Source organism: Ranitomeya imitator, chromosome 1 (genome assembly GCF_032444005.1).
Source record: "Ranitomeya imitator isolate aRanImi1 chromosome 1, aRanImi1.pri, whole genome shotgun sequence".
Classification (NCBI taxonomy): Eukaryota; Metazoa; Chordata; class Amphibia; order Anura; family Dendrobatidae; genus Ranitomeya; species Ranitomeya imitator.
Window position 1 is genome coordinate 739,826,847 of NC_091282.1, and position 11,075 is coordinate 739,837,921.

An 11,075-nucleotide genomic window follows, 5' to 3' on the forward strand; every position below is an offset into this window, starting at 1 on the left:
GTACGATTACAGCGATACCTCATTTACATCTTTTTTTATGTTTTGGCGCTTTTTATACGATAAAAACTATTTTATAGAAAAAATAATTATTTTTGCATCGCTTTGTTCTGAGGACTGTAACTATTTATTTTTTCGCTGATGATGCTGTATGGCGGCTCGTTTTTTGCGGGACAAGATGTCGTTTTCAGCGGTACCGTGGTTATTTACATCCGTCTTTTTGATTGTGTGGTTTTGGGTTTTTTTTACGGTGTTCACTGAAGGGCTTAACTAGTAGGACAGTTTTATAGGTATACTTTTATTGTTTTTGTTTTTTTATTTAGATAAAGAAATGTATTTATGGGAACAATATATATATTTTTGTCTTTATTTAGGTTTTTTTTTTTATACATCTAAAAAATTTTTTTTTTTTACTTTGTCCCAGGGGGGACATCACTGTAAAGTGACAGACCGCTGTTCTGACACTTTGCAGAGCACTGTGTCAGATCAGCGATCTGGCGTGCCCTGCTCTTTGGTTACCAGCGCCTGCTCTGGACCCGGATGTAGTCCCTGCAGGACCCGGAAGTAGCCCCGCGGCCATTTTGGATCCAGGGCCTGCAGGGAGGAGACGCTCGGTACAAGGTGAGCACATCGCCTTGTACCGATCGTCTCAGGAAAGCCCGCAGGGAGCTCCCTCCCTGCGCGATGCTTCCCTATGCCCCCGGAACACTGCAATCATGTTTGATCGCAGTGTGCCGGGGGTTAATGGTCTGTTAATGGTCTGTGACCGCTCCTGGCACATAGTGCCGGATGTCAGCTGCGATAGTCAGCTGACACCCGGCCGCGCTCCCCCCGTGAACGCGGCCGATCGCATATGACGTACTATCCCGTCACTGGGAATTAAGTCCCAGGTCACCTTGACGGGATAGTACGTCATATGGGATTAAGGGGTTAACCAGGCTTAATGTCACCTTACAATAGCAAGGTGACATTAACCCTTTATTACCCCATATCCCACCGCTACAGGGGAGTGGGAAGAGAGTGACTAAGTGCCAGAATAGGCGCATCTTACAGATGTGCCTTTTCTGGGGTGGCTGGGGGCAGATGTTTTTAGCCGGGGGGAGCAATAACTATGATCCCTCTCTAGGCTATTAATATCTGCCCTCAGTCACTGGCTTTCCCACTCTGGCGGAGAAAATTGTGAGGGAGCCCAAGCCAGTTTTTTCCGTGATTTAACCCTTTATTTTAACACCCAAATTTTGCACACAGACACTTCTAACATTATTAGCGAGGAATATGTAAAAAAATAAGAGATATGAAATGGTTTACTGTATGTAAACCATGTCTCATATCCTGTCGGGTTTGATAATGAGATAGCATAAGCTGGCAATTGAATTACCGGCTTTTAAGCTATCTAGCGCTGTATTAATAAATATATATATATAAGATATATATATATATATATATATATATATGTGTGTGTGTCTCACTGATAGAGATAATATATATATATTATCTCTATGTGTTTTCACGAATATTTGAGCCCATGGATCCATTCTATGTCCATTTTGCAAGCCGGCGAGAAAATCTCGCTGTACGGATGCCATACGGAGGTTTACATGCGCAAAATACACAGCCGCACCTTGCCTACAGATGACATACGGAACACTGTTTAGGGAACATTTCTGCATATTACGCTTGTAAAAAAACGGACATTATTTCCCTACGTGTGAGGCCGGCCTTACTGTTTTTTATCAGACTTTCCAGCAGCCTACTGAAGCTTTTAGCTTGACCTTTACTGTGCTTGTAACATTGTGATCCAGGTGGTGGCACTTGCTCTAAATCACCGTGTTCAACCGTAATAAACTTGGTGGACGCCAATCCTTCGCTAAGGATTCTGGAACAAATTCTAAAACCAAGAAAAACTAAAGACAAAATCAGACAAAAAAAAACAGAATTTTTAATGTCTTTACATCGCACACAACATCCACTGTTACCCAAATGATCGTTGTTCTTGGTGCTGAACAGCTTGAACGTCGTCTATACAATGAATCCCAGCTCCGCAGTCGCATCACTACACTATTAAGTGTCTTATGAGAAATCCCCTTGACAGAACCGCTAACACTACAGGCGGTTTGTTGTGACAAAACTGCTATAAATGGCGCCTGCAGGGATGTAGCAAAATTCTAAGTCCTGGTCACGACGTCTTGTGATGATTTTATAAAGGGTCACTAGAAATACAATTTCTTAGTGCAATAGTTAATTAAGATGGCACCAAACTGGTCCTTCACTTTAGAGTATCCGCTCTTAAACACTATGTATGGTTTTTTAATATAAATATGTGTAAGTTGAAGGGATTCTCCTCCCAAATTAATCAACGTGCCTGAGCTAAGCCATGCTATTAAAGCAAAACATGCTCCCCCCCCCCAGTCCACTCCTGCTCAAATTGTCTCTGCTGGTCCATTAGCGGTGATCAACAACCACCAGTAGTCAGATCAGTGGTAGTCGGTGAGGAGTCACCACTTCTGGCCCAGCAGAGACGCAGGGTAGAGTATGCCTGGTTTTAACAGCATAGCTCCCCTCTCTTAAATCTAGCATTTGGGCAGAGAACCCTTTTAGGTTTTTTTTTATCCATTTTGGAAACAAGAAACACAAGTGTGAAGACTCCAAATACCCTGCATAGTCATAGTTAAAGGTTTTCTAAAGCCACAAAAATTTTAAAAAAGCTGAAAAATTATTTAAAAATTAATAAAATCTCGCCTTACGAACACCCCACTGCTCCTGTCTGTCATGCACTGCTTGATCCAAACAGACATGTGACTGCTGCAGCCAATCACTAGCTAGAGGGATTTCATACTCATTATACTCAGGTGTTACTAGGCCATAAAATAGTTTCTAGCTCCCTCTAGTGGTGACTGTGGGTCACCTTTACAAGTCTATGCAGGGTGTTTGGAGCTCTGTATCAGAAGTTTGGTGCTGTTATATAATTTTGTATTTAGAAATTAATCAGTATAATCCAAGATTTAAAACGGTGTTTAAGGGAGGACATTCTCTTTAAGGATCAAAAAGGCACAATTCAGATAAGCAGAATAATCGAACATACGTTATATATATATATATATATATAGACATCACTTTCTAGAACTTGAATTTTCCTTTTTTTAACATTTAACAAAAATGACAAAAATAGCAATACAAAAAAAGTACATCATTGCTTCCCTTAGTCCCCCCAAAAAGCAGCTGAACGGCACATTTGTCCTGTACAATAGAGGTAGATTTGTCACAGCTGTTTTAGACATTCAATTAAAATCCAGTCTAAAATAAAACGCATTGTTTCCAAATGTCACTCACAATCCCCTGTACAGTCTGCTAGAATCTCCAAAAAGCCGAGCATAATGTGCCCTGATTGTTTAGGCAAAGTATCGCCTGCTGGCAAGATGAAATGCTTTCACTACCGCCACCGGTTCACAACATAATTTTTCAGGTGGATGTCTTTGGGTAGTTCAAGGCTTTCTGCCAAGACGCCATGTACGGTACATCAGAACACACTGGCGCTCTCTATGTGAGGAGTTTCCAAATTGAGACTTAAAAAAAAGAAATCTCTTATTTTACTTTTTTTTTCTAGACTGGTATAAAAATCTTGATCTAGCTCTAGCCCTGGGAAACCATAGACCGACGACCCTCAGGAAGGGAATAATTACATATAAATCCATGTTCATTAGGACCAACTAGGAAAGCCATGGCAAAAATTAACGTCTGACCCTATAACAAGACCAAGAAAGCAGGCAGCTGTCTCAGGACGCCCAAAACTGCTGTCTGTAGATGTGTTGCCAGCTTGGACCTTCTCCCTGCTTAGTCTGTAAGGCCAGCTTGGACCTTCTCCCTGGTTAGTCTGTAAGGCCAGCTTGGACCTTCTCCCTGGTTAGTCTGTAAGGGCAGCTTGGACCTTCTCCCTGGTTATTCTCTAAGGCCAGCTTGGACCTTCTCCCCTGGTTAGTCCCTAAGGCTTGTTGAAGGGTCAGACATTGACTTTACAGGGTCGCTACATGCTTTTGCTACCTTTGCTCTGCTGGTTTCTGTAAGGTACATTCCCACCAAATATTTACTGCGGACCTCCCACAGTAATATCTGCAGCAGTATTACCTTCTGCAGAGAAGGGGAGAGTAAGACGTACCCCTTTGAATTGCAAAGGGTGAATTTTGCTACAGGTGCTTTCACACTGTGTTCAGGCACTCATTCGTGGGTCACGTCAGGGCTTATATCCAAACCCCCCTGCAAAACAGGATTTGAGCATATGCGTCAACAGGGCCATAGACTACAATTGTGCTCACAGAGTAAACATGCGTTCTGTCATATATCATTTTTGGGCGTGTACGCCTACTGGAGATGAACACCCCGACCAAGTCTACTACATCTGAATGCCCGCCTCCAGTAGGTGTACTCGCCCAAAAATGATGAGCAGCAGAGGGCACGTTCACTCTGTTGGCCCAATTACAGTCTATGGCCCTGTCGGCGCATACACCTGAATCCCGGTTTGTAGGGATTTCGAAAGTAAGCCCTGACGGGACCAATGAACTGGTGCTAAAGCACCCAAGGAGATCACAGTGTCAAATCAGCTGCAATTTTGCTACATGTGAATATACCCTTAACTCCGTGGAGGTGCATGGCAATGGCTCCATACCCAGCACCACCCTGTTACAGCAAATGTCCATCGAGCAGCATTGCTTGTTCCTTTACAACACAGGCAAATAGGAAAGCAATAATCCGTATGGCGAGTGCCCGTGGTGTCAGGCTCTGACCCATAAGTCGTTCCTTCACTACCCTCTAACAGCACCTACCAGAGCTAGCTCCATTCTCTGCCATTGGGCCGTTTAGATGCTGCTGTTAATTTCTGACAAGAGCACTTAAATGGCTGTAATTAGTGCTGCTCTTATTGTTTGGGCGACTATTGCACACTTTGTGACACCTTGCAGGTGCCAGTGGGTTACCAGAGTAGTCATTGGTCCTACTAAAAGCCCCCATTGTTGCTCTTCTTCCCTTTGGCTAGGCTTCACGTGAGGTGGCCATTTTTTCCTATACATTGTATTCTTTAGTACAAACGATCGCAGGTTCAAGTACAATAGGGACTAAAAGAATAAGTGACAGTTAATTATAAAAAGTTTAATAATATGAAAATTGATATTTCCCGCCGACTTCCCAATCCAAAAATAAAGAATAAAAAAAGTCAGATTTTATGTCGCCATATTAGTAAAACTGCTGTAGAAGAAAACAATCTACCGTATTTTTGATTTTAAGGAACTGCCCAAAATGGCGTCTTCACACATCTTTTTAGAAAAAAAAAAAAAACGGAACAAAAAAACCATGAAAGCATATGTACCCATGAGCACAAGTGGCTTTCAATCATTACCACTTTACGTGTAGAACTTCGTACTGAGTATATAAAAATGATTTGTCACCCAAACTCTGACAGGCGGGCTGACGTTCTGATGTCAGCTCTCACTTTGCTAATAAGCCTGAACTACAGGGTGATGGAGCTTTTCCATCAGCTGCACTGTAAGACATGGTTACTGTTGTATCAGCAAGACCATAACCGACTGCAGGAAATAGCGCCCCATGAAGAAAAACATAAAAAAATGACCTGGTGAATGTTGAATTTAAGATTAAGGGCTGTGCCAACTTTTGCAACTATTTATCGCATCACGCACCCAAAATAATAGGTAAAAGCAACTTTGCCTATTGTTATTAAAATTCTCTTACCTGTTTTTTTTTATTCATTTTTTGAAAATAGCCGGTAAATAGACAGTGCACCACAAAGGCTATAGAAGGCAAATGCTGAATTTTTTTGGGGGGTGGGGGAGGTGGAGATTATTTTTTGCCCCAATTATAAGCAAAAAAAAAAGTTCCGAAGTTGGACAACCTTTTAGCCTTAGAATATGGCCTTTTCGGATACATTTGTATGTACCAATGGTGAATTAAGAGAATACACAAAAAATGTAATGCAATACTTGCCATAATCATGGGAAACGCACTATGATTAGATTAATATGATTTTCTGGATTAATTTGACATTTTTGAATGTTTTTGAACTAAGGTTTGATGGAGATTCCAGCAAACTACACGACTGCTTCATTGACTTGAAAACAGATTTGGCAGAACAAGAAACAATTAAAAATGAAAACACCAGAGAAACCAGCAGTTTAGCTAAAGGGGTGCAGGGGTGCAGAGGTGGCAGCCATACGTGGGCCCTGGCATCAAGGTGGTCCCAAAATCCCCTCTGCCACATAAGACCACAATATTCGAGGCGAGAAGACCCTTTACAAAATTCCATGAATTCCTGAACTTTTAATTTTAGGCTCCTGGATCAATTGGCACAATTAAGGGCTAAATACCATGGCAAAGATGAAATGCCATTTTCTTCCATTTTTTGGGGCGGGCAAAGGCCCCTTTCACACATCAGTTTTTTGCCATCAGTCGCAATCCGTCGAATTTTGAAAAAAACAGATCCGTTCCAGATTGTGAAAAACTGATGCGATGGATCCGTTTTTTTACTCTTCGCCACGACAGCACCCCACATGAGAGAGAGGGATCCGCCCATAGGAACAGGAAACCTACAGAATAAAAGGAGGCGGTCCCCTCTCCTCCTCAGTTTAGGTTTCCTGTTCCTATAGGAATCCCAGCTTACCTACAGATGAAGAGGATCCCTGGGCCATGCACCCGCCTGCGTCGGTATCTTTGGGAACGGCAGGGGCTGCGGTTCCAGAAGCAGCGGCGGGGGAGCCACTGTGTTCAGCCTCCCCCCCCTCGTCTGGTCAGTCGCCATGGTCCGGGTCCGGTCACCGCTGGTCCGCCCGGCTCCATGAGGACGCGCGCGCTCAAGCGGCCGGCTAAATGAACAAGCCGCCGCATGGGGAGAGGAGCGGCGCCTCTAACCCGGAAGTCGCTGGAGCACTTCCAGGTTCGGGCCGGGGAGGCAGGAGATTTGGCGCCAGATTCAAAAACTGTAGCGCTACTGTCGGCCGGTGTGTGGATGTGAGTATGGCTTCACCGGCTGACGAGACGCACCTTGCTGTACCAGAGCGCTCTCCTAGTAAGGAGCAAAGCGCCAGGAGCAGCACTAAAGATGGTGGTCGACAGGAGCGATCTTCCACCAAACAAAAAGATCCCTCAAAGAATCCGCCTCCAGATCCGGTACCTGTCAGCTTCTCTGGGTGAGTTTAAAGACTTCTCTACCTATATGCTGATGTATGTTCCTCCTATGTCCCCTTCCTTTAGTCCAGGAAAAAGGCACACAAATCCAAGCACCAAGAATGTGCTTTATGTATACAGCCCCTGCCAGATTCTTACATGAAGAGGTTATGCTCAGATTGCATCATGCTAACCCTACGTCAGGAAAACATAATGACTCCATCTGACGTTAGAGCCATGATTCGGGAAGAGATGCAGGGATTGATGCAGGCTAGTAGCACCAGTTCCCGCCAACCTAGCAAGTCCCCATCTCCAGAAAATCCAGAGTCAGAGGGAATGCATAAGTCCTCAGATGAATCGGAATCTCGGCCGAGTTCATCGAAGATGAAGGAGGGCTGTGTCTGCCTAACAGCAGCGTGGATAACTTGGTGAAAGCGGTCAGAAACACGATGGGGTGTCCAGACGGAAAAACGAAAAAAAATCAGCTCAGGACATCATGTTCGCGGGGTTAGGACAAAGGAAACGTAGGTCCTTCCCCGTAGTTACCACTGTTAAGGAGTTAATTAAGAAGGAGTGGGATAAACAAAGCGCAAGAGGATTTTTACCATCATCCTCTAAAAGGAGATATCCCTTCAGTGACGAGGAGCTGAATTCGTGGTCAAAAGTGCCAAAAGTAGATGCAGCGGTAGCCTCAACCTCCAGGCAATCGGTCTTGCCTGTGGAGGATTCGGGGATGCTAACTGACCCATTGGACCGCAAAGCAGAGGCCTTGCTTAAAAAATCTTGGGAGACCAATACTGGGGCATTCCGACCAGCCATCTCTGCTACCTGTACGGCGAGATCGTTGCTGGTATGGATGGAACAACTGGAGGAACAGATCAAAGGTAGAACTGCAAGGGACTCCATTCTACCAAAGATCCCTGTAATGAAGGAGGCTGTAGCATTCCTAGCGGACGCATCAGTGGACTCGCTACGCCTAGCAGCCAGGTCAGCCGGCCTAGTAAATACAGCCTGGCGAGCACTCTGGTTGAAGAACTGGAAAGGGGACGCACAGGCAAAGGCAAAACTTTGTGCGCTCCCCTGCCAGGGTGAGTTCCTTTTTGGAAGGACTCTGGATGAGCTCTTAAATAAAGCGGGAGAACGGAAGAAGGGTTTTCCTAATCAATATCTTCCGTCTTACAGGAGAGCATTCAAGAGACGACCCTTTACCAGGAAACCGTTTGAGCAAAGGGATCGCTGGGAAGCGAAAGACCCTAAGCAAAAAGGAGCTCTGTTTACCGGATCTTACAACTCAAAACGTGGCAAGTACCGCTAACCTTGAGGTGGGCGGCAGGTTAAAAAATTTTCTGTCCAAGTGGGAACATATAACATCCAGCCGTTGGATTCTGGACATTATAAGAGATGGTCTAAAATTAGAATTTTTTAGAATCCCTTGGGATTCTTTTATAATAACATCACCAAAGGGACAAGAACAACAAGAGACTCTAGAGTCCGAGATCATATCTCTTCTATCTAAAAAAGTGTTGGTGGAGATTACCCAAGATCAAAAAGGAAAGGGATTCTACTCCCCTTTGTTTTTGATCAAAAAACCAGATGGTTCATTCAGAACCATCATAAATCTCAAAAAATTAAATTCCTTTTTGCATAGTCGGACTTTTAAAATGGAATCCATTAGTTCTGCCATCAAGCTCTTGTTTCCTAGGTGTGTCATGGCCGGAATAGACCTGAAAGATGCCTATTATCACCTTCCCATACATACCGAACACCAGCAATACCTAAGGGTAGCGGTCATCCTGGCAGGACAGGTTCGTCACTTTCAGTATGTAGCAATGCCCTTTGGGCTTTCTATGGCTCCCCGCATCTTCACAAAGGTGATCCTAGAAGTGATGGCTCACTTACGCCAGCAGAACACTCTCATAATACCCTACCTGGATGATTTTCTTGTTATCGGAAATTCCATATCCCAATGTGAAATGTGGTTATCTAATGCGATCTCATCCTTGCAGGATCTAGGTTGGATCGTGAATTACGAAAAATCCAGGTTGAATCCAGACACCATCCAGATATTTCTGGGAATTCAACTAGATTCAGTAAGTCAGAGAAGTTTTCTGCCACAGTCAAAGAGAATAATTATACAGTCAAAGGTGTCAGAGGCAATGTCAAAACCCTGCATGACCCTGAGAAAGGCCATGTCCTTACTAGGATCACTGTCCTCATGTATACCAGCTGTGTTGTGGGCTCAATATCATACCCGTCAATTGCAGTATGAAATATTGTCTGTCCAAAATGAAGTACGACATTTAGAGAGTAAAATTACTCTTTCCAGTGACGTGATTGAATCCCTAAGCTGGTGGTTAGACATGGATCACCTTTCAGGGGGTGTACCATGGAAGATAAATCCCTCTAAAACAATTATCACTGACGCCAGCCCTGTGGGTTGGGGCGCACATATGGAAGATAGTCTGATCCAAAACACCTGGAATCAGGCAGAGCTGGTGTGTTCTTCAAATTGGAAAGAGTTAAAAGCAGTAGAATATGCCCTAAGTCATTTTCTTCCACAGGTTCAGGGAATGCATGTGAGAGTTCTGTCGGACAATTCCACCACAGTGGCGTACATAAACCGTCAGGGAGGTACCCGATCAGGAACCCTGATGAACGCAGCAGCAAACATCCTCCAGTTGGCAGAGTTTAATCTTCCATCCTTAACAGCCCTGCACATCAAGGGGGCAGAAAACATCAAAGCGGACTACCTCAGTCGAAACAGGCTACGACAAGGAGAATGGTCTTTAAACAAGGACATATTCAACATGATAACAAAAGCATGGGGCGTACCCCAAATAGATCTGTTCGCCACAAGAGGCAACAGACAGGTAAAGAGATTTGCTTCCCTGAACCTCATGGATCACCCAGACATGTTGGACTCTCTTCACCATCCTTGGAGCTTCAAGCTAGCGTACGCCTTCCCTCCAATGTCTCTGATACCTCTAGTGATCAGGAAGATCAGGAGGGACCAAGCCAGAGTAATCCTGATTGCGCCCTTCTGGCCAAAAAGACCATGGTTCTCATGTCTCCAGAGCATGTCTCTATGCGATCCATGGATCCTTCCTTTACACAAGGAACTGCTGTCTCAGGGCCCATTTTTCCACCCGCAAGTGAAAGGTCTTGACTTGACGGCATGGAATTTGAGAGGCAGTTATTAAAGTCAAGGGGGTTCTCGGAACAACTGGTTAACGCCCTGATGTTGAGTAGTAAAAGATCTACCACCCTATTATACAGTAGGGTATGGAAAAAGTTCTTAGATTTTCATACAAGACCGTTCTCTAGGCAAATTCCGATAGTTCCGATTCTAGAGTTCCTACAAAAAGGTAGAGAATTAGGTTTATCGGTAAACACCCTAAAGGTTCAAGTCTCAGCTTTAGGAGCCTTGTATGGAGACAACATAGCAGCTAACAAGTGGGTCTCCAGATTTATTAAATCCTGTGAACGTTCCAATCCGGTCCATATTCCCCGTCTACCTCCGTGGGACTTGAACTTAGTCTTAGAAGCCTTAACTGACTCCCCATTTGAGCCACTAGATGCCATACCTCTAAAGATCCTAACATACAAAGTCGCCTTATTGGTAGCCCTAACCTCAGCTAGAAGGGTTAGTGACATCCAGGCCCTGTCGGTGGACCCGCCTTTCTTAATGGTATTTCAGGATAGAATTGTCCTAAAACCTGATCCCTCATACCTCCCTAAGGTAGCATCCATCTATCACAGATCTCAGGAGATATTTCTGCCTTCCTTTTTTAATACACCTGTAACCCCAGAACAACATAAGTTGCACACCTTAGATGTCAGAAGAGCCATCCTGACGTATATAGAAAGGTCTCAGACATGGAGGCAGAGTAGGGCTCTGCTTGTCTCCTTTCAGG